Source organism: Mandrillus leucophaeus, unplaced genomic scaffold (assembly GCF_000951045.1).
Source record: "Mandrillus leucophaeus isolate KB7577 unplaced genomic scaffold, Mleu.le_1.0 Scaffold749, whole genome shotgun sequence".
Lineage (NCBI taxonomy): Eukaryota > Metazoa > Chordata > Mammalia > Primates > Cercopithecidae > Mandrillus > Mandrillus leucophaeus.
Genome location: NW_012108130.1, coordinates 321832 through 345082, shown reverse-complemented (window position 1 = coordinate 345082; position 23251 = coordinate 321832).

Here is a 23251-nt window from a genome sequence, read left to right as displayed (position 1 = left end):
GATCATAACACTCAAATAATATAAAGGATATAAAGAATGCAGATACAAAGTGCAATGGGAAGTCACCATATTAACAGATTAAAGAGAAAATTCTTAGCATCCTCTTCATGGGTGGTAATAAGTCATGTGATGGCATTCAATCTCCTGGCCACAAGAGAAACCTTATTTCTCCTCATGAAATACAAGAAAACAAGCAGAGGAGCTTGTTTTCTTCCAGTAAGGTGGGCATATGACAATGAGTGCTTTTCCCTTTGTTTCATCATCTCCTGGTTTACTCTCTTCCCAGGACAGAGGGAGTAGCAAAGCTAATTGGTCAATTGCCATTCAAGGAGCCTTGTCAAGATAACCTCTTGCTTCCAGGCAGAAATGGTTCTTCTTTCTTCCCTGCTTCTTGTTTCAGCATGGGAAACTTTTCCGAAGAAGGCCTTCCCTAATTCCATAGGCTAAAATTGTCTGCTCAATGACATATAGCTCTATGAGCTATATCATAGAGGGTGTTTCAGGTCTTTTAAACTTGATCTTAAAAGCAATAGGAAATCACTGAAGGATATTAAGCAGGGAAGAGACATGATCAGTTCTGTGTTTTCAAAAGTTCACCCTATATGACTAACCACCAAATAGAATCTTTCTCTACCTCCTGTCTCTAAATCTCTCATTTTCTCCCCTTTTCTATTTTTTTTTCTCCTCCCTCTCCAACTCTATCTCCATCTCAATCACTATCTTATACCAGAAACTGGGTGTGTGAATCAGGCCCAGGATTCTAGGTGGATAAGCTTTTCCAAGAAGGTTAATCACGAGTCCTGCAGCACTATCATTTGACCCAGAAATCCCATTACTGGGTATATACTCAAAGAAATATAAATTGTTCCACCATAAAGACACATATACATGTTCACTGCAGTACTATTCACAATAACAAAGATATGGAATCAACCTAAATGCCCAAAAATGGTAGACTGAATTTTTAAAATGTGGTACACATATACCATAGAATACTATGCAGCCATAAAAAAGAAAAAGATTATGTCCTTTGCAGGAACATGGATGGAGCTAGAGGCCATTATCCTTAGCAAACTAACACAGAAACAGAAAACAAAATACTGCATGTAGGAACTCACAGGGGAACAAGAGACACTGGGGCCTACTTGAGGGTGGAGGGTAGGAGAAGGGAGAGGATTAAAAAAAATAGCTTATGGGTACCAGGCTTAACAGCTGGGTGACGAAATAATCTTTACATCATCTTCCAAGACATGAGTTTACCAAAAACTTGCACATGTACCCCTGAACCTAAAATAAAAGTGTTTTCTTTTGTTTTGTTTTGTTTCGTTTTTTAAATCAGGAGTTCTGGATTGTGGGGGATGATCAACTCTTGCTCAGTAATATTAAGTGGGCATTTTGGTACTATTTGGTTGGTTATCCACAGATCTCTTCTCCATAGTTTAGAACACAGAGGAAAAGAGGGAAAAGTATTAGCCCATCTGCCTCCAACCTCCCACCCTGGCTCACTATGCCAGGCTTCTCTCCTAAGTCTTTCTGGACACTAATTATCTGGCTACTGTTAACGCCAGATTTTAACTATTGCCAGCATCATTCACTCATTCACTCACTTATTCATTCAATAAATACTTGAGCACTCATTTCGGGTCTAGCTCTGTAAAATGTCCTACAAATGTAGTGGGAAAATAAAACAGATATGGTCTCTGTCCTTGAGAACTTGTAGCCTAGTCTGAGCAATAGATAGTAAGTAAATAATTATGCATATATTTATAACTGCACTTTTGATACATGCTGTGAAAGAGAAGTTGAGTGAACAATAGATCATGGGAAGACAATTTTAACCCATGAGATTAGGGAAGGCCTTCTTTGGAAACATCACATTTCGGGTGAGATATAAATTACCTAGACTGGCACTAAGAAAAATAAAGACCTCAAATCAGGAAGTAATTTGAGTAAGAGAGAAATAGGAAATGAACTGGAGAGCTATATCACAGAGGGTCTTTCAGGTCTTTTGAACTCGATCCTAAAAGCAATAGGAAAACATTGAACAATATTAAGCAGGGAAGAGACATGATCAGTTCTGTGTTTTCAAAAATTCACCATAGCTGCCACATGATGAATGGTTTGCTAAGAGACCAGTTCAGAGACCTCTGCTGGGCCTTTTGCAGGAGCAATGGATGGAGAAACGAGGATGGATTCAGGATACAGTTTAGAATCTGAATGCACAGCTCTAAGTAATTGAAGAGTTGCAGAGGACAAGGGAAAGGAAACTGACAAGGATAATTTCCGAGTTTCTGGCTTGAGCAACTGCATGTATGGAGGTGTCCTTTTTTTGATGGGAAATTCTGCAGAAGGAGCGCATTCAGGAACCTGGAGGAGGATCAGGAACTCCCTTCTAGACAAGTTGAGATTTAGGAGATATATACAGAAGCTGCTAGCAGTCCAGTTGGATATTTGAGTCTGTAGCGTGCGCACGCACACATACACACACACACACACACACTCACGAGATGCCTGAGATGAAAATATAAATTTCGAATTTGTCAACATATATAGATGATATTTAAAGCCCTGAGTGTGAGGTGATCCCCTAGAGAGAAGAATAAAATGAAAGGAGAGAAGAAAGAGATTGAGAGAATGAGATGTGGTTACTGCTGTAATTAACTACTGTTAATTGTCACTGGGAAGGGCTTGTCTTTGAGTACACAGAGAATAATGGGCAGATTTACTTTCCAATAAAATGATAGGATTAGGATGTCAGGAATGTTTTCTGATTTTTTCCAGGCCACCCCAGTAGTTGGCACATCCTCCCCTCTCCCAATCCCAAATTTCATCCTCAAAGGTACAACACTATAGGATATAAGAAGCCTTGTTAAGTGAGGGTAGAGGAATACTCTTTCTGATGTGTGTTATTTACTTTTAGGTATTAAGTTTTCTCCCCCAAGAGTGCCATCTGCAAATTTGTAGTGTTTGTATTCTCACTAGCTCTGTTAGCTCTGTTAACCAAGTGAAATCTCCATGTGAGAAGCCAGAGGGTAGCTATCAAATCCTACCATTCAGACACTTTATGGAAATGAACTGAGTAGATTACAAAAGGAAGAGCCAAATGCCAAATAGCATCCTCCCCACATCAGTCCCTAGGTTGACATTTAGGCAACAGCCTCTGAGTCTATGAGGTTTTCTGAGATTGTTCAGAAATCTAGCCAAGGTTACTAAAAACTTCAATTCAAGAGTCAGTGGGTCTTTGCCACTTACTTAGTGCTTCATGAATACGCACTTTAGCATGTACCCCTTCCTGTTCTTTTTTTTTCTGTTTCCTTTTCTCTGTGATTTTTATACTTGATGCCCAGCTCACTACGGGTCAAGCACAAGGAAAAGAGGTACCAAGTGTGAGAAGAATATGTGACAGCTGATGCCATAGAGCCCCCATCAAGGGGGAAAAAAAACAGAATAAAACCAATTTCAATTTTTCCTACAGTGCTTTGAAAATATTACCTCACTTGTAAGCCAAATTTGTGTGTAATGATAGAAGGCATTTCATGGCACAGAATTATTATTTAGCTAAATGTGCCAAGTCAATTCACTCAAGGTTACAGTATAACTATCCATTTCTTATTTACTTTTTCCTTTTATGTTTAATGACCCCTCTCAAAATGGAAACTGGTGGAAAAATACACCCAATTTTCGGCTGTTCATGGTGCTGATACTCAGGGAGTCTTCCATGACAGTGGTCCTAAAATTTTGATAAGTGTAAGAATCACCTGGAGCATTTGTTAAGATAGTTTTATGCAGCCTTTCTGATTCAGCAGGTCACATGAACTTGCATTTCTAAAATGTCCTCAGGTGATGCTGATGCTGCTGCCCCTACAACCATATTTTGAGAACCAATTTGTACTTGATCTCCCAGAGGTCCCAGTGGAAATGAGTCCCAGTTGCTTACAGTAGTAACCTACTCAATAACCCACTCTTTCTTAACTTCTTTCCCTTCCCCGTGTGATGTTCCTGTTTCCTCTAACCAGTGTTCTCTGGGATCATCTCCCTAATAAATATTTTCACTCAAAGCTCAGGCTCAGTGACCATTTCTGAAATTAATTCAAACCAAGATAAAGACAGGGCCACAGGGCAAATAAGCAAAAAGGAAAGCAATGGGAAACGTCTCAAAAGGAGGCTGACCTTGCTGCTGTGAGAGCACTGCTGCAGCCTCAGGGCTCCCGGACGTTTCAGCGGTATGCTCTCCGCAAGCCTCCCTCCAGACTCAGTCTCAGGCCAGAGCATAAGGTGGACTAAGCCTTGGAGTAATGCTGCTTTTTTGGCTGCCTAAATGCCCAAGTCCAAAATCTTGATATAATCTTAGATTTCTCACTCTCCATTTCCCTTTCTCATCCAATTGATCATCACATTTTGCCACTTCAGCCTCTTTACTTCAAAGACATTTCTTCATCCACATCCTCTACGTCCAGTTCAGGCCCTCCCTCATCCTTTTTCCCTTGGCAAACAAGAGCAAAGTGACTGATATCTCTGTCCTTAGTCTGGTCTCTTTCTTTTTTGAGACAGAGTAACTCACTCTGTCGCCCGGGCTGGAGTGCAGTGGCGCAACCTTCACTCACTGCAACCTCCGCCTCCCGGGTTCAAGTGGTTCTCCTGTCTCGGCCTTCTGAGTAGCTGGGACTACAGGCGTGTGCCATCATGCCCAGTTAATTCTTGTATTTTTAGTAGAGACAGGGTTTCACCGTGTTGGCCAGGCTGGTCTCGAACTCCTTACCTCAGGTGATCCGCCCACCTTGACCTCCCAAAGTGCTGAGATTACAGGCATGAGGCACCGTTCCCGGCCCTCTCTTCTTTACATCCGTAATACTGATGCTAGTATAAACTTTCTAGAATGAAAATATGACCAGTCCCTGAAAACCTTCTGGTGGTTCCTCGGATAAAGGCCAAGATCAAAGAAGGCCATCTGTAACCAAATCCTTGCTTAGTTCTCCAGTCTAATCTCTCATTTCTGCCAAGCATACACTCTACATTTAAGTCACGTCAATTTGCTTCCATTTCCATATACAGATGCTCTCTTTCACCTCCATGCTTCTGCTGACATGCCTGGAATTCACTTATCAACAAATACTATGTTGAACTCCAAAACTATGCCAGATACTCTTCTAGATGGTAGTTATATAGCTGAGAACAAACATGATAAAAATTCTGCCCTCAGGGAGCCTCACTTCTCATAAGGCAAGATAGACAATACACAAAATCAATAAGAAGAATGTCAGATAATGACATTTGCCAAGGAGAAAGAAGATACAGTGTGATAGAACAAGAAGTTCAATTTTAAATGGGATGTGTTGGGGGCCCTCAATTAAAAAGAAGAAGACATTTGAGCAAAATCCTCCTGGAGAGAGGCAGTGAGTCTTTGCAGATATCTGAGATAGGTTGTTTTAGCAGAGAGAATAGCAAGGCTGAAAACCCATCCTTGTTCTCCTTTTCCTGCCTGGATTCCCTTATCTAATTCATCCTCCAGGTTGGATCTCTCCTGCTACCTGGAGCCTTGCCTAACTCCCATTGTTCATTCTCAACTAAACATCCCATCTCAATGCTCTGAGAACATCTGGCCATGTGCTTATTAAAGCATTTAAAATATTGATGATGATAAAATGCAGTTAACATGTGTAATGTACTTACTGAAGACCAGGCATTGTGCTGGTGATTCACTTGGATGACCTGCTTTCAATACTCATGTCACTGTAAGAAGTTGTGTATTTACATTATCTCATTTTATTATCTCATCCCTGTCTCCTTTACACCAAGAATGAAATTGACACACAGAGAAGTTAAGTAACTTGTTTAAGATCACCAAGAATTCTAGACTGGGCTTTTTGATAACAGGGACAATGTAGCTCTCATATGGGTGCCCTTCACAGTGGTCTGGTTCTCAAAAAGGATCACTAGCTCAATGCTTCAAATAGACCTTAACATATTCATATAGTAAAATGGAACTTCTCGCTGTATCTTACCAAATCATGATCACATGAATTTATACATGTTTGATGAGTATGTTTGTGATGGTATAACTTGAAAGTTAAATTTATTTGGTGAGACTCTGGGGTCTCCTCACAAAGAAAGGCTGGCATCTTTTAGAGAAGCTGGTATGATGATGCAATGCAAAGCTGTTTGGCTGCAAATTGGGAGAGATCTGCTCTATGAATTAAGACTCCATAGACTGAGGGAAACAGTAGTGGTTTCAATCATAAGCTCCAAATGGAAAGTCATTTGGACAGATGTTCAGAATCACAGATGTTGATACATCATCAAGCTGCTTCTCACATGAGCACCTCCACATTGCTCTCCAGGTGAGTGGCAAGTCTCCGGGTGAGTAACTCCAGGGAGTTATTTATATAATTATGGTCAAGAATTCTCCCAAGCAACTCCATGTGGGTTTGCAAGTCTCTACTATTTCTGAAGTTCTGCCAGCTTATCTTACCATTTCTCAGCTCCAGAATTGTACTACCTGTCTTTCTAGCGTAGTGTTTCCTAATGATTTTGCCCTTTGGGGGATATTCAGCAATATCTGGAGATGTTTTTGGTTGTCACAACTGCTGGGGTCAGGTGCTACTGGCATCTAGTGGGTAGAGGCCAGGGATGCTGCTAAACATCTTACACTGTACAAGACAGTCTCCCACAACAGAGCGTTATCCAGTCCAAAATGTCAACAGTGCCACAGGCCTATCTTGTTGCCTTTTATAAACCAAAGTAGCTCCCTTTGGTTCCCATCCAATGATGTGCCAAGAGTATAAGCACTGTCCTTACTGTTGTTTATTGGGGAGAATTATTGTTGCATTACATACATTTCCTGAGGTTGAATTGGGATGAATCATTGGAGCAAAAATGATTCTCAGGTTGCTGCTTCAGTCTGGCATGCCCTTCATACCCAATCCATGGGGTGAACACTAATTCCTCTTTAAACTCAGAAGTGCCACTTCCAACATGAAGACTTCTCTAACACCCCACAGGGAGAAATAATCACCTTTTCCTTTGTAGCCCAACCATATCTCGTACATAATTCCAGCATAGAAACCACAACACTTCATTGTCATTATTGTTACAAGCCTGCCTCCTTTACCACATCCCCATTAGCCCTTCACTGGAGCTAAGAGATCACATCTTACTATTTTTCATTTCCCATGCCCATAGCACAGCATTTGGCCCTTAGTAGACATTTAATGCATGTATTTGAAATGAATGCATTTTCAGGGGGAAATTTGGTTCTAGAAGTTATTCTACATTCAGCTACTCTAATTTTTACCAAAAATGTGACTTTCTTCTCCAGTTTCCAAATAGAATAAAAGCCAAGCAAACTACATGGCCCATCCCTTTGCCCTCAGCCTCATGGCCCACATTACTAATGTTTGAGTTCAGAAGACATTTCTCCAAAGCCCCAAAACAGCAATATGAAAGTCCTAGTGATGGTGGGAAAGGATGATAAAAATAGGCTGCTTAAAAATCGAGCACTTTTGCACAGCAAAAAAAAGGAGAGGCAAACAGCCACTGGCACCTTCCTGTGAGTAACAGAAGTTTCTATTTTAAAAGAAAGGCAGTCAAATAACAAGGAACTTTATCACAATGCTGCTTTCCCAGATTTTTTGGCCAAGGCAACACATCAGCCTGGATCAGGCTCTTGGCATTCCATGATGGACCCCGCTCCAATGATGATTCATAGCAGCCATGTGAGGAATGCAGACTTTCACACGAACTCGCCTCTAAAAAAAAAAAAAAAAAAAAAAAAAGCCAGCTATTGCTGATATCTCCAGACATCAGCCAGCAAATGCAGCTCTGTCAAGCCTGCATGTGGCACTCAACTTTTTTCCTTGGTAAATGACAAGGTAAGTGATGAGGTGGCCAAAGGCCTGGACTCTCGGTGGTTCTCCATCATTTTACTCTCAGGTAGCCTGGATATTTCCTCTCTTGGTTCAGAGTTCAAGTATCCCAAAAGTTTCATGAACACAGTGGAAAAACTGGGTTCTAATCCTTGTCTTCTTTCTTCACTCTTAAACTTTCTTTGGTTTTGAGTTATCTATGTAGCTTTTGGATGACTTTCATGTTAGGAATTAAAAAAAAAAAAAAAAAAAAAACCCCGCTCCCCTTACATCATTTTGACTTCCAGGTATTAAATAGTTGAGATGTCTAAGTTTGTTTGTGTTTTCATTAAGTTAACGTTTCTATCACCATCTGCCCCTGATAGGCTTCAAGAAAACAATGCTGACCATTTAAGAATAAAACAACACAGTTCATTGGAAGGAAATAGAAGGGATGAATGCTCCTCGTAGCCTAAACTGAGTTGATTATCATTTTTGGGCACAATGTTGGTTTCAAGTTTTCCTGAAGCTAAGCCAGAAAAAAGAACAGATTGCAAGTGTGTGCATGTCAACACTGAGGAATTCGGATATTGAAAAGTGGGGAGGCAGGCCTCCACATCTCTTTTCTGAGAGAGGCTCAGGAGCAGGGGGAGCAGCCTCCTGTCCCTCCTGAGAGTGGGCGGTCCCGCCCTACACAAAGTCTGGCGAGAGGAGGAAGTCACCCTGGGACTTTCCCAGTGATAATGGCAACATGTCTCTGGACTTGTGTCTAAATGACGTGCTCAGGGGTACAGATCCAAGAGAGAAGGTCTAGAACCCAAAATGGGAGCCTCCTAGGCAGGACAAGCAGGGTGCTTTTTAGGTCTGTGATGCCTGACTTTTAAAAAGCAGTCCCACCATGGAATTTCTAAAATTCAGTTGATTCTTTTAAAATAGCAAAACCAGGTTGGTCTCAAACTCCTGACCTCAAACCCCGTCTCTACTAAAAATACAAACAGTTAGCTGGGCATGGTGATGGGCGCCATTGCACTCCAGCCTGAGTGAGAAGAGTGAAACTCTGTCTCCATAAATAAATTAATTAATTTAATTTAATAGCAAAGCCCTAACAACCCAGTTGCTATTACAAGTATCTGCCACTTATGAAGCAGTTTTTCAGTCAATCCTCACAATAACACAATAAGAGTAAAGACACTTACTAAGAGCTTCCGGGTAGCAGGCACTGTTCCAGGCTCTTTATGTACTTACATACTTTAATACATTAAATTATCTCAACAACTCCATGGAGTATGTACCATGATCCCAGTCTTGCTGGTGAGGAAGTTGAGGCACAGAGTTATTTAATAGTGTCACCATCACAAGAGTCCTGACTGTGGGAGGTCCAGTATGAACCTAGAGTTCTATCTCCTAGATCATGCCTTTATTTATTTTTAAATAATAGCTTTATTATTATTTATATATTTATTTATTTATTTTGAGATGGAGTCTTGCCCTGTCACCAGGCTGGAGTGCAGTGGCGCCATCTCAGCTCACTGCAACCTTGGCCTCCCGGGTTCAAACGATTCCCCTACCTCAGCCTCCTGAGTAGCTGGGACTACAGGCGTGCCCCACCAGGCCCAGCTAATTTTTTGTATTTTAGTAAAGATAGGGTTTTACCGTGTTGGCCAGGATGGTCTCAATCTCCTGACCTTGTGATCCACCCACCTCGGCCTCTCAAAGTGCTGAGATTACAGGCGTGAGCCACCACGCCCTGCCAACAACAGCTTTATTGAGATATAATTCATATATGCTATAATTTATTCTTTTAAAGCATACAATTCAATGATTTTTTAGTATATTCAGAGTTGCACAGCCATCACCACAATGAATTTTAGAGCATTTTCATCACCCCCAAAAGAAACCCTCTACGCATTACCAGTAACTCCCATACTCCTTCGTTAGACCTTGGCAACCACTAATCTACTTTCTGTCTCTGTAGATTTGCCTCTTCTGGACATTTTCTCTAAATGGGGTCATGTAATATGTGGTCTTTTATGACTGGCTTCTTTCACTTAACATAATGTTTTCAAGGTTCACCCGTGTTGTAACATGTTTTAGTACTTCATTACTTTTTATTGCCAGATAGGTCACAGGCTTAACTGCTACACTGTGCTTCTCTCTGAGGCTGGTATTATTATTCTCATTTTACAATGGGAAAACTGAGGCTCCAAGAAATAAAATAAATGACCTAAAGTCACACATATAGCCAAAGGTGGATCTGGCATCTGCTGACCCCAATGTCATGCCTCAAAACCCTGTCCCATTGCCTCCACAGCATGTCATTCCTTAGAGAAGTTACCTGCGCAAGGGAATTTAGTCTCACATGTCCTGGTAACTTTTTTACTTCCACGAAAGGTGATAAAGAAATGATTGAGAAAATGAACTTCAGAATTAAGCTCAGGACCAAGCTGTGTGGCTTCAGACAAATCATTTAACCTTTCTACACCTCGATTTCCTCATTTATAAAAGAAGAATAATGACATCCACATCTTAGAGTTCGAAAACACTGATTGTAAATAATGTGGTCCAGTGCCAGGCACAAGGTAAGAGCTCAGTAAATCCTAATTCAATTAATTAGAACACTGTTCTGGGGCGGGGGGTAGGCATTGAGGCAAGTCTAGGACAAAGAAGGAGGTTCAGGTGCAGGAAAAAGGAAGAAAAGAGAGAGCGATACAATTATGTTGTATGAGAATGTTGTGGTTGTTTTCATGCCTGTGTCTCTAAGAGAAATCAGCAACATGGAACATTTGCAAGTACTTGATCCACACCAAGACATCTGGAGAAGGCCCCAAGGGAGAGCTGCTCCATTCTGCCCTCCCTTCAGGCCAGCTGGGGGTCCCTCACTTGTTTCCACCCCTAAATAATTTGATGCCAAAGAATTCAAAAACTTTGAGTCAGGGGTGGAGATTTCAGTTTTCATTCTCTGGGAAGCCAAAATAGTCTAAAACAGTACCCTCAACACAAGCATGCCAATTACATATTCAACCACATTTATTTCTGCATTCCACTTCATGCAATTAGAGAAGATAAGTACTAGGTTCAAGATACACAGTAGGTTTCTGAGTTTTTTAATGAAATCATTTATAATTAATTGAAAATTGTCTCTCTCAAAAGCAATGCAAGCCTACTTTCGAGATCTTACTAGCAGGCCCTGTATCAATTTGGAAACTGCAGACATAAAACAAGGGATATGGAAAAGATAACAACTAAAATATGCTCTTTTCAAAACAGAAGAGAAAGAGGCAGGCTAATTAATGTTACAAGCTATGAAAGAGCAAGTTGTTTCAATCACTAAATGGATTTAATTTTTGGTTTTTTGCTTGCAAATAAAGCCTTCTATTCGCTTATTCAGGTAATGTGCACCTATTGGTAACATACCGATTCTACTGCAGGTTTCAGAGAATTCATTCTTTGTCAACAAAATTTTTTTTAAAATAGTAGTTTATGCAGGGGGAACAGGAGGAGGTCAGCTGATTTCAGGGCATTTTTAGATGGTTCCGTTCATGCTCAAGAAAACTACATTTTAGACCTAAATCATTGATCTACCCAGACCTGGACTCTGCACATTAATCTAAAATGTTTATATTTTGGAAAGCTGAGGGTGAGGGAAGAAGCACATTAGCAAAGGTTGCTTGGCACCATCCTGGGCTATTTAAACATCATGTGTGCATTGATTCAAAATAATTTATAAGCATCTATTACAATAGAGACCAGAAGCTGGTGGCTGGAGAATTTTCGTTGTAGTAAACCTTACTTCAGTGGCCACTAATAAACCATGCATGCCATTACCCATGACTGGTGTCATCCCCTCCCCCACAGCCCATCCAATGGATCTGGGCTTGCCTGTGGGACTGGCTTTGGCCAACGGGACATTAGCAAATACTTTGTAAGGGAGGTTTGTCTTCTTGGAAAGCTTGTTTTAGGAACAAACACTCTTAAAACCTAGACTCCATGCTGTGAGAAGCCCAAATTAACCATAAGAGGGAGATTTGAGGCCTTCGCTGAGAGCCTCAGCTGAGTTCTCCACCAACGGCCAACATCAACTTGCCCGCCATCTTAGAAGAATATCCTCCAGTGCCTATTGAGCCTCCCCTCATGGGTCATACTAGCCAATGCCACATTGAGAGAGATGAGCTGATCCTGCTAACTCCTGTTCAAATTTCAGAATAATGAATAGAAGAATAAATGTTGTTTTAAGTCATCATTTAGTTTTGCAGCTTTAGATAACCAACATGGTGGTCTGAGCATAGCACCAAGCACAGATGTGAAGTGAATTCTGCTCTTCCAGCCCAATATGCACCTTCCTGAACCATCAAGAGGAAGACAGCCTGCCTCTGACCTGCACTGAGAGTTTGAGAAGGCTGGCTCATGCCCTGATGCTCCTAACAATATTCTCTTTAAATATCAACAGCAAAAGCATCATTTATTCTGCTCTTTGTAAGTGCCAGAGACTGCCAAAAGCTATCAATGTATACATATGTAGCAAATCGTTTTACCCATATAAAGCCTGTGAGAAAAGAAATATCTCTATATGAAGGATGAGGAAACTGAGACTTAACAAAGGTGAATAATTTGCCCAAGAGGTTCTGGGTGATGTTCCAGGAATAAAATTAAGATTCTAACCAGTCCTTTACTGCTAAAGCCAGCTTTCACCCAGGATATGCCTCCTTTACACTGGGAAGGCATTGCTGACCCACTTCCATAGCCTGAGCCTGGCATTCTGTTACCAGCAGAGGGGTAACTACTAAGGGGGTTCTACTAATCTTACAACACTCTCTAGCCATTATCTTCCCAAGCATATTTTTGAGTAGTTGCCAAACATCAGGCAACTTCTCCCTTTTAGGAGGGTGGGTGGGGTGGGAAGGAACCCATTTTCTGCAACATCCCACTCCTCATAGGAGTTCTCATCCCTGGTTCATCTCCAGCCACCAGTCACCCACCTCAGCTTCATTAAAGAGCTTGAATCACCAACAGGGAAACATCCACCCCTGGCCTGACCTGTCCCAGCCGCACTCCTGGATGTTCTCTTGGGAAATATGCACACAGGGGACAGGGCCAGGAAAAGAAAGTGTTGTTGCTGGTTGAAGGCTGGACCCCAGATGTTTGTACATGCCAGTGTTGTATAATCATAACTTTAATTTGCACTAGGAAACCAAAAAACCATTGTGTGACTTGGTTTATTGCAACATTTGCTTTATTGTGGCTGTCTGGAACCAAACCTGCAATATCTCTGAGGTATGCCTGTATATTTCAAATGTTAATAATAATAATTACAAAGAGACATAAGAGGGAAAGATGGGAAGAGGAGGAGAATGAAGATGGGTTTATGGGTGAGAAAGACAGGAGTTCTATGGTTGCAATCTACTGTTAAAACTCCTTATCAATACAGCATGCCTCCCACTAATAGTAATTATTCATTTTTAAGTCTATTTGCCTTGCTAAATAGTGAGTTCATTGACAACAGGGATCCTGTCTTAGGTAAATTTGTAATTCCATCATATACAGCACTGACATATACATTTTTAGAATGATGGAGACTGAATGAATAATTTTCCTTGATTTCTATGGTTTTCCTAGTTGCTGGCACCTTGGCCCTGTGTCCCAACTACTTGTTCCACCGTTTCAGCTTCTGTGGGCCATAAATCATGATATGACATGAAGACATTGAGAAAATTGTATTTGGCCAAGATGCAGAATCCCAAAGTCTTGAATTATGCCCTCCCACAGACTCCCTTTTCAAGGACCCAAGAAGATATACGCTGAGAAGAACGGTAAAAAACATACAGTCATTGCATGAGAATTTAGCTCCAGTGAACAAAGCTGGATGATGTGAAGGCTCTGCCCAGCCTAAAAGCAAACCTAAGCAGGCCTTGCTTCTTTTCCCTCTGAATCCATAGCCACGACAAGGGAGAATGAGTCCATGAAGAATCCCACCAAGGTCAAGCAAGCCAGAGAGCACTTGCCCTTTTTAGCTGGCCTAGCAGGCAACTTCAGAGCATCCCTAAAGCAGAGTAACTATCAAGCAGGTGCAGCATGGAGCCTATTTCTGCATCTGTCACGAGGAAGAAAGAGAGAAGGAGAAAGAACGCTCCATCAACCCCACCTCCCAGATTTATTCCAGAGAAACTGTTACCACTTGGGACCCAGGGCTGATGCCCCTTACTGATTAGCAAAGATGTTCAAGCCTCTAGCATTATGGCACAGTAAATGTCCTTGACCTTAATCCATTATCAACATTTATCCTTGAGGATACAATTTGGAGATGGATGTAGAAGAGGAGCTTCCCTCAGAGGCCAGGATAGCTCTGAAGATATGGTGATTTGTTTCTCCTCGGATTTGCTACCTTACTTTGAGCTGTGGTACTTTTACCTTACTGTTTCTTGTTTTTCTACCACATCTTTGCATCTTTGTTCCCATCTCTCTTGACCTTGAACTCAATGTACATGCCTTATCTCTCATGAGTTCTCTGTGTTCAGTCCTGGGAAAAGAGAACAGGAATTTTCTTCCAGTGAATTCTGGAATCTTCATTTGTCACCTTTCTCCTCATGTTTTCCTGGCTGGAAGCTGCACGTACATACACACACAACATGCATGCATCCCTTTGCTTTGCTTCCTGTGGATAAATAAGATTTTGTATCTCAGAGCACGATGTTCTCTTGGGCTCTACCTTTTTGTGATATTTTTGAAATCAATTTAAAATACCCTTGATATCCCTTGAAAGTTTTGTAAGATTTAACCCCTTAGGGGAAAAGTCAGAGGGCCTCTCTTTACACCACATATCCCTCACCCTTTCAATCCCTTGGGTAAGGAGAGACATCTAAAAGGTTGAGATGCAGTCTTTACTGTGAGAACCTCCCTCTGAAACTGCTTCAACTGCTGACAGCTCACAAGACAGAGCATGAGTTAATGTCTAATATTAAACAAAGTCAAAAATCAAATACATCAATCACCTAACTAAAAGCACATTTCAAAGGAGGACATAGCCAACTGGATGGCAATCCTGAGCAACACTTGCCTTGGCAGGTGTCTGATGAAGACACTGCTCTGTCTTGCTTCCAAAGTCCAGAAGCAGGCAGCTTGGCAGGCCAATCTTGGATGGAGAGAGATGCCTCTAGTTTCAGGAGCCAGAGCTGAGGAAGGAGAAAGTAGACCACCTGCAGGCAGTACAACACCACCTATTTCCCTAATGCCTCACTCACATTAGCACACTGATCTCACCTGTGACCTTCACTGAGCTAGATCAAGATCCCCAGGCTGCAGTGAGAAAACAAATTTCCATTGTCTACTGATGCCCACTGGGTGACCTTTGCTTTTGAATTCTTGAAATCTAGATTCCCTCTCAGTGTCCTCTAGGTTACCAGTACACTTATCCCCTCCAAATCAGGGCATAGTTGCAACTAAGCAATTAAGAGAAGACTGGAGACCAGTGGGATTGGAAGGTAATGGTGTCACTGGAGTTTCTAGGCTTTTATCCATCCAGACTTCTCCAGTGTCTTGTCGTGCATCGATTCTCTCATCAGATCTTTTTTGGAATGCCCCCATCCTGGGTTGCCAAGGAGCACCTGAAGCAGAGGATAAGTGAATGCCTTTCTCAAGGCACAGGGAAAGACATTGGTGGTCTTGATTTGCTCCATCAACCCCACCTCCCAGATTTATGTTTGAACTGTTGATCGTGGTGCTCACATGGAGGAACAGGACACTGGAGTGTGAAATGACAAAATACACCTCTTTCCTAAAGCAAAGCAATCTACCTTGATCACAAAGCTTGTCATGACACTAAAACACATCAGTATAAACAAGGGCAGAGATGAGAACCATAATGAAGAGTTTGAGAAACTGTAAAGTGGTCCTGAAAGGAAGTGGTACCTCTTGAGAATAGTCCTATAAAGTATATGCCTGTCACTAAAAGATGCCCAAGTCACTGACCTTAAGTCATTACCATGTGTAGATCTGCTATAACCAGTGAAGGTCACAGATATTCGATTCTGTAAAAAGCAGCTTTTAAAAATAAAATTCAATTCTTGGCATGTGTTGCAATACTTCCCCTGTTCCAAACATAATACTGAAGCCACCCACAGGACTGCTGTCTTAGCCAAATACAGTAAAGAAATAAGACTTCTCAGGAAAGGCCCACACGAATAGTATCCAAGGGCCAGGGTCAGGTAACAACGCAAACAGGCTGCAAAGTCTCCTCTTCTAGCACCACTGGACATACTGTAGCTGAGTAAGCCAAGGATGCTCTGTCCAGCTTTCTCAAAGTGCTGCTCATGAAGACAATTCCATAGACTACAGGGACAGATGTCCCCTGTTACTCAGAACTTCAGACTGTGGAGAAGGCCCTGCCCAGTTTTTGCCTGTGAACTCAATTTCTATAAAACAGAGTTATGGCAACTGAGAAAACCACCTCTCATACAGTCTCCATGTAATTTGTTTGTTTGTTTGTTTTTAGACAGGATCTCACTCTGTTATCCAGGCTGGAGTTCAGTGGCGTGATCATGGCTCCCTGCAGCCTCAACCTCCCAGGACCAAGCAATCCTTCTACCTCATTCTCTCAAGTAGCTAGGACCACAGGCATGCACCACCATCCCCAGTGAACTTTTTTATTTTTTGTAGGGAAGAGTTCTCTCTGTGTTGTCCAGGGAAGAGTTCTCCCCGAGGCTTGTCTCAAACTCTTAGGCATAAATGATCATCCCACCTTGGCCTCCCAAAATGCTTGGATTATAGGCATGAGCCACAACGCCCAGCCCTATAATTCTTATTGTCATAGCTAGATCATTATTTGCAGGAAGGCGGAGACTATCCAGCTCTAGAAGCAACTTTAAGCCATTAGGACTGACTGCTTCCCTCCAAACTTACTACACACTTGGGTTCAAAAAAACAGGACCATATTTCAATGTTTTGCATTATTCATGCCATAGTCCTGAACCATTCACTCTAATTCATCTCATTTCTTACTTCCTGCACTATTTTTCCTGGCTTTTTACCTTCTAGTCTGTCTTTTGACAGATGATCTCTCCTTGCTTCTTGAATTGGGTCCTGAACCTGAAACGTTCTTCAGCAGTGGGTAAGAGAACTGGCTTTGAAGCCGGTTTTTCTCAATTCAAATCCTGATACTGTCATTTGTTAACAGTATGATCCTGGACAAGTTATTTTAATTTTCTAAACCTTAATTTTCTTAACTGTAAAGTGGTGCTCATAATAGCACCTACCTCTTGGTCTGCAGTCCAATGCTCCTGGCTGGATGCGGTGGCTCATGCTTGTAATCCCAGCACTTTAGGAGGTGGAGTTGGGTGGATGAACTGAGGTTAGGAGTTTGAGACCAGCCTGGCCAACATGGCAAAACCACATCTCTACTAAAAATACAACAAAAAGAAAAAAATAGCCATGTGTGGTGGTACACATCTGTAGTCCCAGCTACTAGGGAGGCTGAGGTGGGAGAATCACTTGAATCCAGGAGGTAGAGGTTGCAGTGAGTCAAGATTATGCCACTGCACTCTAGCCTGGGTGACAGAGCAAGACTCCCTCTCAATAATAATAATAATAATAATAATAACAACAATAATAGGACCTACCTCTTGGAATTCTTGAGAAGATAAAAAGGTTTATACCCAAAACAATTAGAACAACAACCCAGCACAGCTGAATTGCTCAATAAATGCTAGCAGTTGTAGGGCATTTTTCAGCCACCTCTATAGCCATGTGGACACTTTAGTCAACCTGGGAAAATACCCAGTACAGGTCATCTCCCAGATACTTTCTACCTGGTAATCCATGCCAGGTTCTCTCCAGCAAACAGAGAAGAAAGCATTTATTTCTGTTTGCTCTAACACAGAGCAAAGCATTATGATAAGAGCTAAGATTTTCTTATCCAGTGATTAATTTCTTATTAGATCCAGCTTATTTAAATGGAGCTCCACAGAGAGTTAGTTAAATTAAACACAAAAGTTTTTTCTTGTTGGGTTTTTTTCCCAAACACTTGCTTGCTGTTCATGATATAGTAAAAGTCATTAATAAACCACAACATGTCTTACATGTCCATTCCTGATCTCCATACTTGAGTGGTCACCAAGAAAGTATTGTACATTCAATCCATAGCATTTAATTGCCATGGACCCTACCTTTAACTGGTTATTGTCTGGTGGTTAAGAGAATACTAATACATAAGACATTATCAAAAAACAATAGAAGGTATATAATTAAGCACTGAGCCAAGTAAATGGTGCCGATTATAAATTCAGTAGTTCTGGAAAGGACGTATCGGGTAATGGGTTATAGTAACTCACTTATTCACTCAACAAATACTCACTGAGTACCATCCAAGTGCCAGTTTCTGTGCTAGGCTCTGAACATAGGTGGAGGACATTGGGATCTTTCTTCCCTGCAGTCTTCCAATCTTTCCTATGGCCCCCCGCCCCATGGTATAACCATCATGCAGCTGGGTCATTCATTCTTCTGAGCCAAGCATGGTAAATTCATTCACCTTGCCAGTGAGTGGTTCCTAAATGACCACTGACGTTGAGAAGAGTTGGCTTGAAGCTTCTGGGAAAGTTCCTCCTTGGTCTGAAGAAACTATCCCAGGAAAACATACACCTTTTCCCTTCGTTGATGCCAAGCATGGATGTGAAGTCCTTAACTACCACATATCTTGCCACCAGCTTGAAAATAGAGAAGCAAGAGCCAAAAAAAAAAAAAACACTACAGAAAAACAGAGTCACTGCCATTACATTAGACTAAGTCAAGTTTTCACAGAGCCCTACTTTTCGGCATCCAGTAAAGGAATCCAGTACATTTCCTTATTCACATTAGCTTAAGTTTTGCTTTTTTTTTCCCTGTTATTTGCAATCATACACATTCTAACTTACAGAACACATGAAGAAGACAAATGAAATACAAACAGTTCTCAAGGTGCTCACAGACTAGTGTTGACAAACATGTAATCATGCAGCATTGTAATTTGTTAGTTAAGTACAATAGAATAGTGGTTCAGGAATAAAAGTATATCAAAGGAAGGAAGAGTTGGCAAGATCTAAGAGAGGTAGTTTTATCAACTTTAATTAGTCCTTGAAGGGCAGTCAGTGAATAATGATAAAACAGTGAGTAATTGGCAATACTCCAGCTTATCACTGCAAAAATTGGCTTAATTCCTATTACTTTGTCAATTTCAGTTGTTATTACTAATGTCTTAAGATAAGCAAAGGATAATCTCTTCCTAGAATTATAAGTTAAAGAATACGTTCCTTTAGTTTGATTCCTGTTTCTGGATTCAGTCTGAAAGTTTGTCTTCAAGGCTTTTCTTTTCTTTTCTTTTTTTCTTTTTATTTTGAGACAGAGTCTCTTTCTGTTGCCCAGGCTGGAGTGTAGTGGTGCAATCACGGTTCACTGAAACTTCTGCCTTCTGAGCTCAAGCAATTCTCATGCCTCGGCTTCCTGAGTAGCTGGGATTACAGATGCCTGCCACTGTGTCCAGCTAATTTTTGTATTTTTAGTAGAAACAGGGTTCCAATATGTTACCCAGGCTAGACTTGAACTCCTGACTTCAATTGATCCACCTGTCTCAAACTCCCAAATTTCTGGGATTACAGGTGTGAGCCACCATACCCAGCCTAAAGGCTATTTTTTTTTATCTCTAAAGATTAAACTGGCTTCAGAATTATAGAAAATCAGAACACTTTACCCAGTGTGCATAAGTTTTGGTAATTATGTGCATGTAAGGAAAAAAACACTTTTTCTGTTTGATATCATTAGATGGTTGAAATTACACTTTCATCTGTCTTTCTCTACAGAAAGAGATTTTTTCTGCTAGCTAAAAAAAATCCAGATATTCATTGACTAGACTTGTGATTATCTATTTTACATAAGACTTGGGCTTCATTGTATAACTATAATATTGAAGATTTCAAAATTAAATTTGGGAAACAATGTTAAAGCCTTGCTAAGATTGTGGTTAGGATAAGCCGTAGTATAGAAGCTTTATTTAGTTGAGCTTCAGATACTCAAATTAATTTCCAGCATTTTCCAGTGTTTATAAATAAAATCATCGCTTGTGGCAATGTTTCCGTGATGGGACATTTTACGGAAGTCTCTCAGTAGACCACTCAGGTCCCCAGAGTTGGCTAGCAGCTCCCTTCATGCTGTCTGGTATGCTAGGAAGTACATTTACAGATATTAAAAACCTAGATTTTAGAATCTGACTGACCTGGGTTCAAATCCTGGTTCTGTACCTTATTAGCTGTGTTATTTTGAGCAAGTTACTTAGTCTCCCTGTGTCACTGTGGGAAAATAAAACCAACCTAAGATTATTTTGAGAATTAAATGAAATAATATAGTCAAGTTTCTTAAAAGAGTATCTGACATTCATTGTCTTTTAACAAATGTATTGAACTAGAGACATAAGGCAGACAAAATTAACCCCCACGAGGGCTCTGTAACAAATGCCCAACAGATAATATCCAAATAGCCATTATAATTTTTAATAAGATCTGTTTATTTCCCAGGACATAACCATTATCAAGTGCTCGGAGAGAAAAATCAAAGAATGATCATAGATTCCTCTGTTGCCTCCCGCCTCCCAGCCCATATCCATTCTATCACGTCAAGCTTTGAGAGTGTGCCTTCTTCTCCACTTCACCTACTGCCATGACAGTCCAGGACTATTATGCAAATCATAACCCTTTTTGTGAACTTCTTATGACCGTCTTGGCCATCCATTCTTCTTACATCCATTCTGCACATACTGGTTGCTGATTTTTTACCATTATCATCATTGATTTTATTTACCCCAGACCCTCAAATGGCAAACCATTTCACATGAAATTAATCTCAACTCTTCCCATGCTTCTTGAGTTGAGTGCTGCCTTACCTCTTCCTAGCATCATGCACCCTATGTAGCACTATTTTCTAGACATCCTGGCCTTCTTGATGCTCCTTCAGCAAACCAAGAGCTGTTGCTCTCACTCTTCTCTCTCTTATATCTTCATAGAGCTGGCCATTTGTCATGATTCGAAAGTCATCTCAAATGGACTTCCTTACGTTGTTCTTGACTTCTGCAGTCGGTCTCAGAATAACACCCTATTTTGTCTTCTTCATAATATGAAATCAGTTTGTCTACTTACTTATCTTTCTACAACTTCTATAGCTTTCTAGAATTTAAGATGCTATAAAAGCAAGAACCTCATCTACCCTGCCAGCTGCTAGATCCCTTGTGCCTTAAAAGAGTACATGGCACATAATAAGTACATAATGAATGTTTGTTGAATAGTATCACACTGAGACTCCAAATGCTGCTTCAGCTTATTCACAAGTTTCCCAAGTCATTTAACTTCCTACTTGAGGGGAGTTTAGGCCCTTAGAGTCATGAGTTCAAAGAATAGAGACCCAGGGAGGTGATGAGTCTTATAGAATTAGTTAGTGTTAGAGCCTAGAGAAGATCCCTGGGACTTTGAAGGTCTAGACGAGTGTCCTGCCATAACATTGGCTTGATAGGCAGGAGTCCTCTGACCCTCTAGATTGTCCAGAAGAAGGCAATGAAGTTTGAAATGATATCAATCACTTTCAATGGAATTAAGGCCTGGACTGGGTGGAGGAGGAGAAGTATGCTACTGAAACTAAATAAAGATGGGACAAGGGCAGAGAAGGCACTAGCACACAGAATCCCCCACCCAACACACACACACAAAAATTACCTCTTTATCACTATGAGTGAAAGGACCTCAGATTCGTAGCTACAAGTTGTCAACATTCAAAGCATGTATCGAACACTGTTCTAATTAATAGAATTATAGAGTCTCAGCATGGAAAGATATCAATTCTTCTCAGATGCTTTACACCATTTACAATATGTCTGCCTAGAAGTCATCCACCTCACTTTTAAGTATCTACAGTAAGGAAGAACTCATTGAGTCCCAAGGAGGCTCATTCTGTCTTTCAACAGCTCTGAGTATAAGAACATTCTTCATTAAACTGGGCTAAAAGCCACTCTTGCATATTTTATTGATTCTAGTTTTGCCATGTTGGGTTATCTAAAAGCAGCTATCATGTCACCCCCTAGTTTTCCTTTGTCCGGGCTTTTCTAATACTTTTTCTATGGAATGATCTTTCATTGACAAAAGGTTCATTTTTGCTGGTCTTTCCCTCTCTACATGGTTAGATATGTCAGCATTCCTCATGAAGTAGGTCTTCAGGTATAGGAAGAACAGTTTAGAAGCCAGAAATGTCCTTGCACTGGAAATTATATTTATGTAATGTAACTAAAGTTATTAGTCTATATGAGTACTCGCAACCACCCCCAACCCACCTCCAGCCCATTAAAAATAATCCTGCATTGACTTCTAGGTTCCCACTCCTTCCCAGTTCTACTAAAGAAAGATTTTTGCTTGCTGAGAGAGAAGCTAAGTTGACCTACATAATAAAGTGATAAAGGGGTTGTGGCCTGGTTATCAAGGAAGAGGAAGAGTTTTTTTAGAGCTCAAGTTTATAAGAAGGAAACACTAGAGCAACTGCAGGGTGTAAGGGAATTGGAGAGAAAAAGAAAAGATGGCATTATGAAGCACCAATGTGGCTTAGTAATGGAATTCTCTTAGATATTCTCCAAGAAATTCAAGTAGAAATTTCTAGTTGCTTCTAGCTGCCTTTAGTTGTTAGACTATGTTCCCTTGAATGTGACACACCACTCTATGACAACAGGGCCCACTGAATTTATAAAGTTATGCACATTAACAATTCCATAGCAATGATAATGATTTGTATTTATAATGATTTCACTGTACTAAGGACTTTACATTTATTATCTCATTTAATTCTTAGAGCAACCCTTTGAGATATATGCTATTATAATCCCCATTTTTCAGATGAGGAGACTGTAAAACAGAGGTAAAAGAAGTTGTTTACAGCTAAGCAATGGTATAGTTCTCAGACCTGTGTCTGTCTAACTCTAAATCCCATACATTATGTCTTACTGTAGTCCTTGAGCAGAATGGCCTCGGTGTTTGTCCAGTAAGAAAGAGAAACAGCCAGAGGGATGAGCCTGGAATCCAGGAATTATCTGCTGCTCTAGGGAGAACATACTACCTGAAGCGTGTCTCAAAGCTGACAATCCAGCACTGAGATCATTGACATCAAAAACAAAATCAAAGTGATATTGAGGTTTCTGGAACATTCCTTAGAAAAAGATCCAAACTTTCAAAAACTTCAATCTTATTTTCCACAGTATTGATTGCACAATTTTAGCCCACGGCTATTTTTTTCCTTCTTGAACACATCAATTCAGAAACTTTAAAGAACAAAATTGTGTTCACAAAAATGTAATTGATAAAACTAACTCTGTCCTAGCTGACTTTCTATGGTTTCAGCTAAAATGCAAGCTAAACTGAATTCCA